Here is a 10,000-nt window from a genome sequence, read left to right as displayed (position 1 = left end):
AGGGTGAGACTTAGCTTTAGTGCTCGTGCCCCCGATTTTGGTAATGTTTGACGTCAATTTTCCAAGGAGGCGAATGCAAGGCTTCAGAGGGACTTTGAGTGTTCGGGGGCGGGGTAGCTCAGCCGGATTTGCCCCGGCGGTTCTGCGGACGGTGTTGACTTCGAGGGCGGACCGGCCCCCGTGTTCAGTCCGAATATCGTGCATTGTTAACGGCGGGAAGTGTTCCAAAAGGGAATGGGATTGAATGTGACTGCTGAAGCCGACTTTGAGACCTGTAACGCGGGTAGCTCAGCCGGATTTGACCCGGCGGTTCTGGCGACGGTCTCGCCTTCGAGGGGGGAGCGCCCCGCGTGTTCAGGCCGAATTTTGTGCATTTCCATCGGCGGGAAGAGGTCCAAACGGGAATGGGATTGAATGTGACTGCTGAAGCCGACATTGAGACCTCTAACGCGGGTAGCTCGGCCGGATTTGACCCGGCGGTTCTGCCGAAGGTCTCACCTTCGAGGGGGGAGCGTCCCGCGTGTTCAGGCCGAATATCGTGCATTGTTAACGGCGGGAAGTGTTCCAAAAGGGAATGGGATTGAATGTGACTGCTGAAGCCGACATTGAGACCTCTAACGCGGGTAGCTCGGCCGGATTTGACCCGGCGGTTCTGGCGACGGTCTCGCCTTCGAGGGGGGAGCGTCCCGCGTGTTCAGGCCGAATTTTGTGCATTTCCATCGGCGGGAAGAGGTCCAAACGGGAATGGGACTGAATGTGACTGCTGAAGCCGACATTGAGACCTCTAACGCGGGTAGCTCGGCCGGATTTGACCCGGCGGTTCTGCCGAAGGTCTCACCTTCGAGGGGGGAGCGTCCCGCGTGTTCAGGCCGAATTTTGTGCATTTCCATCGGCGGGAAGAGGTCCAAACGGGAATGGGACTGAATGTGACTGCTGAAGCCGACATTGAGACCTCTAACGCGGGTAGCTCGGCCGGATTTGACCCGGCGGTCCTGCCGAAGGTCTCACCTTCGAGGGGGGAGCGCCCACCGTGTACAGGCCGATTTTCATGCATTTCCAACCGTGGGAAGGGGTCCGAAAGGGGATGGGGGTGAACGTGACTGCTCAACCCGACTTTGAGACCTGTAACGCGGGTAGCTCAGCCGGATTTGACCCGGCGGTTCTGGCGACGGTCTCGCCTTCGAGGGGGGAGCGTCCCGCGTGTTCAGGCCGAATTTTGTGCATTTCCATCGGCGGGAAGAGGTCCAAACGGGAATGGGATTGAATGTGACTGCTGAAGCCGACATTGAGACCTCTAACGCGGGTAGCTCGGCCGGATTTGACCCGGCGGTTCTGCCGAAGGTCTCACCTTCGAGGGGGGAGCGTCCCGCGTGTTCAGGCCGAATTTTGTGCATTTCCATCGGCGGGAAGAGGTCCAAACGGGAATGGGATTGAATGTGACTGCTGAAGCCGACATTGAGACCTCTAACGCGGGTAGCTCGGCCGGATTTGACCCGGCGGTTCTGCCGAAGGTCTCACCTTCGAGGGGGGAGCGCCCACCGTGTACAGGCCGATTTTCATGCATTTCCAACCGTGGGAAGGGGTCCGAAAGGGGATGGGGGTGAACGTGACTGCTCAACCCGACTTTGAGACCTGTAACGCGGGTAGCTCAGCCGGATTTGACCCGGCGGTTCTGGCGACGGTCTCGCCTTCGAGGGGGGAGCGCCCCGCGTGTTCAGGCCGAATTTTGTGCATTTCCATCGGCGGGAAGAGGTCCAAACGGGAATGGGATTGAATGTGACTGCTGAAGCCGACATTGAGACCTCTAACGCGGGTAGCTCGGCAGGATTTGACCCGGCGGTTCTGCCGAAGGTCTCACCTTCGAGGGGGGAGCGCCCACCGTGTACAGGCCGATTTTCATGCATTTCCAACCGTGGGAAGGGGGCCGAAAGGGGATGGGGGTGAATGTGACTGCTCAACCCGACTTTGAGGCATCTAACCCGGGTAGCTCAGCCGGGTTTGACCCGGCGGTTCTGCCGACTGCCTCGCCTTCGAGGGGGGAGCGTCCCCCGTGTACAGGCCGATTTTCATGCATTTCGAACCGTGGGAAGTGGCCCAAAAGGGGATGGGGGTGAATGTGACTGCTCAACCCGACTTTGGCGCTTCCGAGCCGGGTAGCTCAGCCGGGTTTGACCCGGCGGTTCTGCCGACGGTCTCGTCTTCGAGGCGGGTGCCTCCCCCGTGTACAGGCCGATTTTCATGCATTTCGTACCGTGGGAAGTGGTCCAAAAGGGAATGGGGGTGGACGTGACTGCTCATACCGACATCGAGACTTGTAAGCCGTGTAGCTCGGCCGGGTTTGATCCGGCGGGTCTGCCGACGGTCTCGTCTTCGAGGCCGGTGCCTCCCCCGTGTACAGGCCGATTTTCGTGCATTTCCAACGGTGGGAAGTGGTCCAAAAGGGAATGGGGGTGGACGTGTCTGCTCATACCGACTTTGAGACTTGTAAGCCGGGTAGCTCAGCCGGGTTTGTTCCGGCGGTTCTGCCGACGGTCTCGTCATCGAGGGGGGAGCCTCCCCCGTGTCCAGGCCGATTTTCATGCATTTCCAACCGTGGGAAGTGGTCCAAAAGGGAATGGGGGTGAATGTGACTGCTCATACCGACTTTGAGACTTTTAAGCCGGGTAGCTCAGCCGGGTTTGACCCGGCGGTTCTGCCGACGGTCTCGCCTTCGAGGGGGGAGCGTCCCCCGTGTTCAGGCCGAATTTTGTGCATTTCGAACCGTGGGAAGTTGCCCAAAAGTCGATGGGAGTGAATGTGACTGCTCAACCCGACTTTGAGACTTGTAAGCCGGGTAGCTCAGCCGGGTTTGACCCGGCGGTTCTGCCGACGGTCTCGTCTTCGAGGCGGGTGCCTCCCCCGTGTACAGGCCGATTTTCGTGCATTTCGTACCGTGGGAAGCGGTCCAAAAGGGGATGGGAGTGAACGTGACTGCTCATACCGACTTTGGCGCTTCCGAGCCGGGTAGCTCAGCCGGGTTTGACCCGGCGGGTCTGCCGACGGTCTCGCCTTCGAGGGGGGAGCGTCCCCCGTGTTCAGGCCGAATCTTGTGCATTTCGAACCGTGGGAAGTTGCCCAAAAGTCGATGGGAGTGAATGTGACTGCTCAACCCGACTTTGAGACTTGTAAGCCGGGTAGCTCAGCCGGGTTTGACCCGGCGGTTCTGCCGACGGTCTCGTCTTCGAGGCGGATGCCACCCCCGTGTACAGGCCGATTTTCGTGCATTTCCAACCGTGGGAAGTGGTCTAAAAGTCGATGGGAGTGAACGTGACTGCTCAACCCGACTCTGAGGCTTCTAACCCGGGTAGCTCGGCCGGGTTTGACCCGGCGGTTCTGCCGACGGTCTCGTCTTCGAGGCGGGTGCCTCCCCCGTGTACAGGCCGATTTTCGTGCATTTCGAACCGTGGGAAGTGGTCTAAAAGTCGATGGGAGTGAACGTGACTGCTCAACCCGACTTTGAGACTTGTAAGCCGGGTAGCTCAGCCAGGTTTGACCCGGCGGTTCTGCCGACGGTCTCGCCTTCGAGGGCGGACCCTCCCCCGTGTACAGGCCGGTTTTCGTGCATTTCGAACCGTGGGAAGTGATCCAAAAGGGAATGGGGGTGAACGTGACTGCCCAACCCGGCTTTGAGACTTGTAAGCCGGGTAGCTCAGCCGGGTTGGACCCGGCGGTTCTGCCGACGGTCTCGACTTCGAGGCGGGTGCCTCCCCCGTGTACAGGCCGATTTTCATGCATTTGCAACGGTGGGAAGTTGCCCAAAAGTCGATGGGAGTGAATGTGACTGCTCAACCCGACTTCGAGACTTGTAAGCCGGGTAGCTCAGCCGGGTTTGACCCGGCGGTTCTGCCGACGGTCTCGCCTTCGAGGGGGGAGCCTCCCCCGTGTACAGGCCGATTTTCGTGCATTTCCAACGGTGGGAAGAGGTTCAAAAGGGGATGGGAGTGAATGTGACTGCTCAACCCGACTTTGGCGCTTCCGAGCCGGGTAGCTCAGCCGGGTTTGACCCGGCGGGTCTGCCGACGGTCTCGTCTTCGAGGCGGGTGCCTCCCCCGTATACAGGCCGATTTTCATGCATTTCGAACCGTGGGAAGTGGTCCAAAAGGGAATGGGGGTGGACGTGTCTGCTCATACCGACTTTGAGACTTGTAAGCCGGGTAGCTCAGCCGGGTTTGTTCCGGCGGTTCTGCCGACGGTCTCGTCTTCGAGGCGGGTGCCTCCCCCGTGTACAGGCCGATTTTCGTGCATTTCGAACCGTGGGAAGTGGTCCAAAAGGGGATGGGAGTGAATGTGACTGCTCAACCCGACTTTGGCGCTTCCGAGCCGGGTAGCTCAGCCGGGTTTGACCCGGCGGGTCTGCCGACGGTCTCGTCTTCGAGGCGGGTGCCTCCCCCGTATACAGGCCGATTTTCATGCATTTCGAACCGTGGGAAGTGGTCCAAAAGGGAATGGGGGTGGACGTGTCTGCTCATACCGACTTTGAGACTTGTAAGCCGGGTAGCTCAGCCGGGTTTGATCCTGCGGTTCTGCCGACGGTCTCGCCTTCGAGGGGGGAGCCTCCCCCGTGTTCAGTCCGATTTCCATGCATTTCCAACCGTGGGAAGTTGCCCAAAAGGGGATGGGAGTGAATGTGACTGCTCAACCCGACTTTGGCGCTTCCGAGCCGGTTAGCACAGCCGGGTTTGACCCGGCGGTTCTGCCGACAGTCTCCTCTTCGAGGCGGGTGCCTCCCCCGTGTACAGGCCGATTTCCGTGCATTTCGAACCGTGGGAAGTGGTCCAAACGTCGATGGGAGTGAATGTGACTGCTCAACCCGACTTTGGCGCTTCCGAGCCGGGTAGCTCAGCCGGGTTTGACCCGGCGGTTCTGCCGACGGTCTCGTCTTCGAGGCGGGTGCCTCCCCCGTGTACAGGCCGATTTTCATGCATTTGGAACCGTGGGAAGTGGTCCAAAAGGGAATGGGGGTGGACGTGACTGCTCATACCGACTTTGAGACTTGTAAGCCGGGTAGCTCAGCCGGGTTTGACCCGGCGGTTCTGCCGACGGTCTCGCCTTCGAGGGGGGAGCCTCCCCCGTGTTCAGTCCGATTTTCGTGCATTTCCCACGGTGGGAAATGGTATCTTTCATTACGGGGACAAGGGTCTGAAGCGGTGAAGTCAGTAACCGGCATAGTTAAGGAAAGGGTTCGAATTTTCTCAACAGTACGAAAAAAGTGAGCAGGGAAGCTAGAGAAGGTGTCAGTGAGTCCCAAACGAGTGAACCGCAAAACTTAGGGAAATGCCCGAAAGCGTTTTAAAGGGTGAAATCGGGAACGAGGAAATGATGGGAAAGTGCCTGAAAGTGCTAAATGAGTAAACAGAAAAACGAAGAAAAATGTTTGAAAAGAAGAAGTGAGTAACCAGGAAAACTTAGAAAAATGTTCAAAACGAAGAAATCAGTAACCAGGAAAACTTAGAAAAATGATCAAAAAGAAGAAATGAGTAACCAGGAAAACTTAGAAAAATGTTTAAAAAGAAGAAATCAGTAACCAGGAAAACTTAGGAAAATGTTTAAAAAGAAGAAATCAGTAACCAGAAAAACTGCGAAAAATGTTTAAAAAGAAGAAATGAGTAACCAGAAAAACTTAGAAAAATGTTTAAAAAGAAGAAATCAGTAACCAGGAAAACTTAGAAAAATGTTTAAAAAGAAGAAATCAGTAACCAGGAAAACTTAGAAAAATGTTATAAAAGAAGAAGTGAGTAACCAGAAAAACTTAGAAAAATGTTTAAAAAGAAGAAATCAGTAACCAGAAAAACTGCGAAAAATGTTTAAAAAGAAGAAATCAGTAACCAGAAAAACTTAGAAAAATGTTTAAAAAGAAGAAATTAGTAACCAGAAAAACTTAGAAAAATGTTTAAAAAGAAGAAATCAGTAACCAGAAAAACTGCGAAAAATGTTTAAAAAGAAGAAATCAGTAACCAGGAAAACTTAGAAAAATGTTTAAAAAGAAGAAATCAGTAACCAGAAAAACTTAGAAAAATGTTTAAAAAGAAGAAATCAGTAACCAGAAAAACGGCGAAAAATGTTTAAAAAGAAGAAATCAGTAACCAGAAAAACTTAGAAAAATGTTTAAAAAGAAGAAGTGAGTAACCAGAAAAACTTAGAAAAATGTTTAAAAAGAAGAAATGAGTAACCAGAAAAACTTAGAAAAATGTTTAAAAAGAAGAAATCAGTAACCAGAAAAACTTAGAAAAATGTTTAAAAAGAAGAAATGAGTAACCAGAAAAACTTAGAAAAATGCTTAAAAAGAAGAAATCAGTAACCAGAAAAACGGCGAAAAATGTTTAAAAAGAAGAAATCAGTAACCAGAAAAACTGCGAAAAATGTTTAAAAAGAAGAAATCAGTAACCAGGAAAACTTAGAAAAATGTTTAAAAAGAAGAAATGAGTAACCAGGAAAACTTAGAAAAATGTTTAAAAAGAAGAAATGAGTAACCAGGAAAACTTAGAAAAATGTTTAAAAAGAAGAAATCAGTAACCAGAAAAACTTAGAAAAATGTTTAAAAAGAAGAAATCAGTAACCAGAAAAACTTAGAAAAATGTTTAAAAAGAAGAAATGAGTAACCAGAAAAACTTAGAAAAATGTTTAAAAAGAAGAAATCAGTAACCAGAAAAACGGCGAAAAATGTTTAAAAAGAAGAAATCAGTAACCAGAAAAACTTAGAAAAATGTTTAAAAAGAAGAAGTGAGTAACCAGAAAAACTTAGAAAAATGTTTAAAAAGAAGAAATGAGTAACCAGAAAAACTTAGAAAAATGTTTAAAAAGAAGAAATCAGTAACCAGAAAAACTTAGAAAAATGTTTAAAAAGAAGAAATGAGTAACCAGAAAAACTTAGAAAAATGTTTAAAAAGAAGAAATCAGTAACCAGGAAAACTTGGAAAAAAACACTTAGAAAAATTTTCAGCAAAGTGTTAAAAATATTCTAAGTGTCAGCGGAGGAAAATGCTGCAGCATCGGGAAAGATTCGCAAACTTACACCGAACATGTGCTCCGAAGTGCCGGAGGAATTGGGTGAATTGAGCCCGGCAAATGGCCAGCTGTCGTTTTGTGCCTGCAGCCCGAAAACTTTAACTTTGTCTGTCGCGGAAGTCCGGACCGAGAAAAATCCAAACGGTTTTGACCGGACCGAGTTCCAGACCGATGCAGTCAAATTTGGAATTCAGACCCATTCAGTGCCACTTGTAGTTTTTCCGCAGTGAGGTTGGCGGGGTACCCGGAGATATATGGGAACACGATTTTTAGAACAAAATGGCGGCGCGGGACCGTTCTGAAAGGCATCCGAAAAACGGTTCCACGGGCATAGCACTTTAATGACAGGTATGAGTGCATGCCGGAGAGCTCTTGGAAGTCGAATTTTTGACACTTTGTCAATTTTTTGACAGATTTGACAAACTCTTTCTGTCTGTTCTAAGAGTCAGTCAGAGACTTGTGCGGCGGTCTTTTGACACTATTGGAGGGCGGGCAAACCCCACGTTGACTCCGGCCGTCCCTCCACAGGCGCTCGTGTCCAAAATGAAGGCGAGAGACGCGAGTGGCCTGGTTCCCTTGGGTGTTGCCAAGAAGGCTGCGGGCTGACCGTTGCCTGAGCACTCCCTAAAGCCTCTTGTGATGAGAGCAGACCTCGCCTGCCGCACGACCGGCTCTGGGAGTCGTTGGGCCGCTATTTGTGAATAGTCTGGTCCTCCTCTGCCACCCGGACAAGCGCGATGGCTCTGCCGCCCTGCGGTGCTCGTCACCCAGGTTTGGGGAACACGATACTCGTAACAAAAATAAAAGGCGGCTCGGGACCTGCAGGCGAAAGGGGTCCCGTGGTGCTAAGCACGTCGACTTCGGGTCTCGGTGCAAGCCGGAGAGCTCACGGAAGTCTAAAGTTTTCGGCACGTGGTCGAATCTTTTCAAAGGCTTACCCGGCTCTTTCCGTCCATTCTGAGAGTAAGTCAGAGGCCGGTGCGGAGGTCTCTTGACAATCGGAGGGGGTGGTGGCCCTCCGCAGGCGCTCGTGTCGAAAATGAAGGCGAGAGACGCGAGTGGCCTGGTTCCCCTGGGTGTTGCCAGGAAGGCTGCGGGCTGACCCTTGCCTGAGCACTCCCTAAAGCCTCTTGTGATGAGAGCAGACCTCGCGCGCCGCACGACCGGCTCTGGGAGTCGTTGGGCCGCTATCTGTGAATAGTCTGGTCCTCCTCTGCCACCCGGCCAAGTGCGATGGCTCTGCCGCCCTGCGGTGCTCGTCACGCAGGTATGGGGCACACGATGCTCGTAACAGCAAATAAAGGCGGCTCGGGACCTGCAGGCGAAAGGGGTCCCGTGGTGCTTCGCACGTCGACTTCGGGTCTCGGTGCAAGCCGGAGAGCTCACGGAAGTCTAAAGTTTTCGGCACGTGGTCGAATCTTTTGAAAGGCTTACCCGGCTCTTTCCGTCCATTCTGAGAGTCAGTCAGAGGCCGGTGCGGCGGTCTATTGACGACCGGAGGCTCCCATGGGTGTTGCGATGAGGGTGGAGGGCACAGAACCTTGCCTTAGCACTCCCTAATAAAGCCTCTTGTGAAGAGAGCAGACCTCGCGCGCCGCACGACCGGCTCTGGGAGTCGTTGGGCCGCTATCTGTGAATAGTCGGGTCCTCCTCTGCCACCCGGCCAAGTGCGATGGCTCTGCCGCCCTGCGGTGCTTGTCACGCAGGTATGGGGCACACGATGCTCGTAACAGCAAATAAAGGCGGCTCGGGACCTGCAGGCGAAAGGGGTCCCGTGGTGCTTAGCACGTCGACTTCGTGTCTCGGTGCAAGCCGGAGAGCTCACGGAAGTCTAAAGTTTTCGGCACGTGGTCGAATCTTTTGAAAGGCTTACCCGGCTCTTTCCGTCCATTCTGAGAGTCAGTCAGAGGCCGGTGCGGCGGTCTATTGACGACCGGAGGCTCCCATGGGTGTTGCGATGAGGGTGGAGGGCACAGAACCTTGCCTTAGCACTCCCTAATAAAGCCTCTTGTGAAGAGAGCAGACCTCGCGCGCCGCACGACCGGCTCTGGGAGTCGTTGGGCCGCTATCTGTGAATAGTCTGGTCCTCCTCTGCCACCCGGCTAAGTGCGATGGCTCTGCCGCCCTGCGGTGCTTGTCACGCAGGTATGGGGCACACGATGCTCGTAACAGCAAATAAAGGCGGCTCGGGACCTGCAGGCGAAAGGGGTCCCGTGGTGCTTAGCACGTCGACTTCGGGTCTCGGTGCAAGCCGGAGAGCTCACGGAAGTCTAAAGTTTTCGGCACGTGGTCGAATCTTTTGAAAGGCTTACCCGGCTCTTTCCGTCCATTCTGAGAGTCAGTCAGAGGCCGGTGCGGCGGTCTATTGACGACCGGAGGCTCCCATGGGTGTTGCGATGAGGGTGGAGGGCACAGAACCTTGCCTTAGCACTCCCTAATAAAGCCTCTTGTGAAGAGAGCAGACCTCGCGCGCCGCACGACCGGCTCTGGGAGTCGTTGGGCCGCTATCTGTGAATAGTCGGGTCCTCCTCTGCCACCCGGCCAAGTGCGATGGCTCTGCCGCCCTGCGGTGCTTGTCACGCAGGTATGGGGCACACGATGCTCGTAACAGCAAATAAAGGCGGCTCGGGACCTGCAGGCGAAAGGGGTCCCGTGGTGCTTAGCACGTCGACTTCGTGTCTCGGTGCAAGCCGGAGAGCTCACGGAAGTCTAAAGTTTTCGGCACGTGGTCGAATCTTTTGAAAGGCTTACCCGGCTCTTTCCGTCCATTCTGAGAGTCAGTCAGAGGCCGGTGCGGCGGTCTATTGACGACCGGAGGCTCCCATGGGTGTTGCGATGAGGGTGGAGGGCACAGAACCTTGCCTTAGCACTCCCTAATAAAGCCTCTTGTGAAGAGAGCAGACCTCGCGCGCCGCACGACCGGCTCTGGGAGTCGTTGGGCCGCTATCTGTGAATA

Source organism: Chiloscyllium punctatum, unplaced genomic scaffold, assembly GCF_047496795.1.
Source record: "Chiloscyllium punctatum isolate Juve2018m unplaced genomic scaffold, sChiPun1.3 scaffold_247, whole genome shotgun sequence".
Lineage (NCBI taxonomy): Eukaryota > Metazoa > Chordata > Chondrichthyes > Orectolobiformes > Hemiscylliidae > Chiloscyllium > Chiloscyllium punctatum.
Note: the sequence above shows the minus strand (reverse complement) of the source record.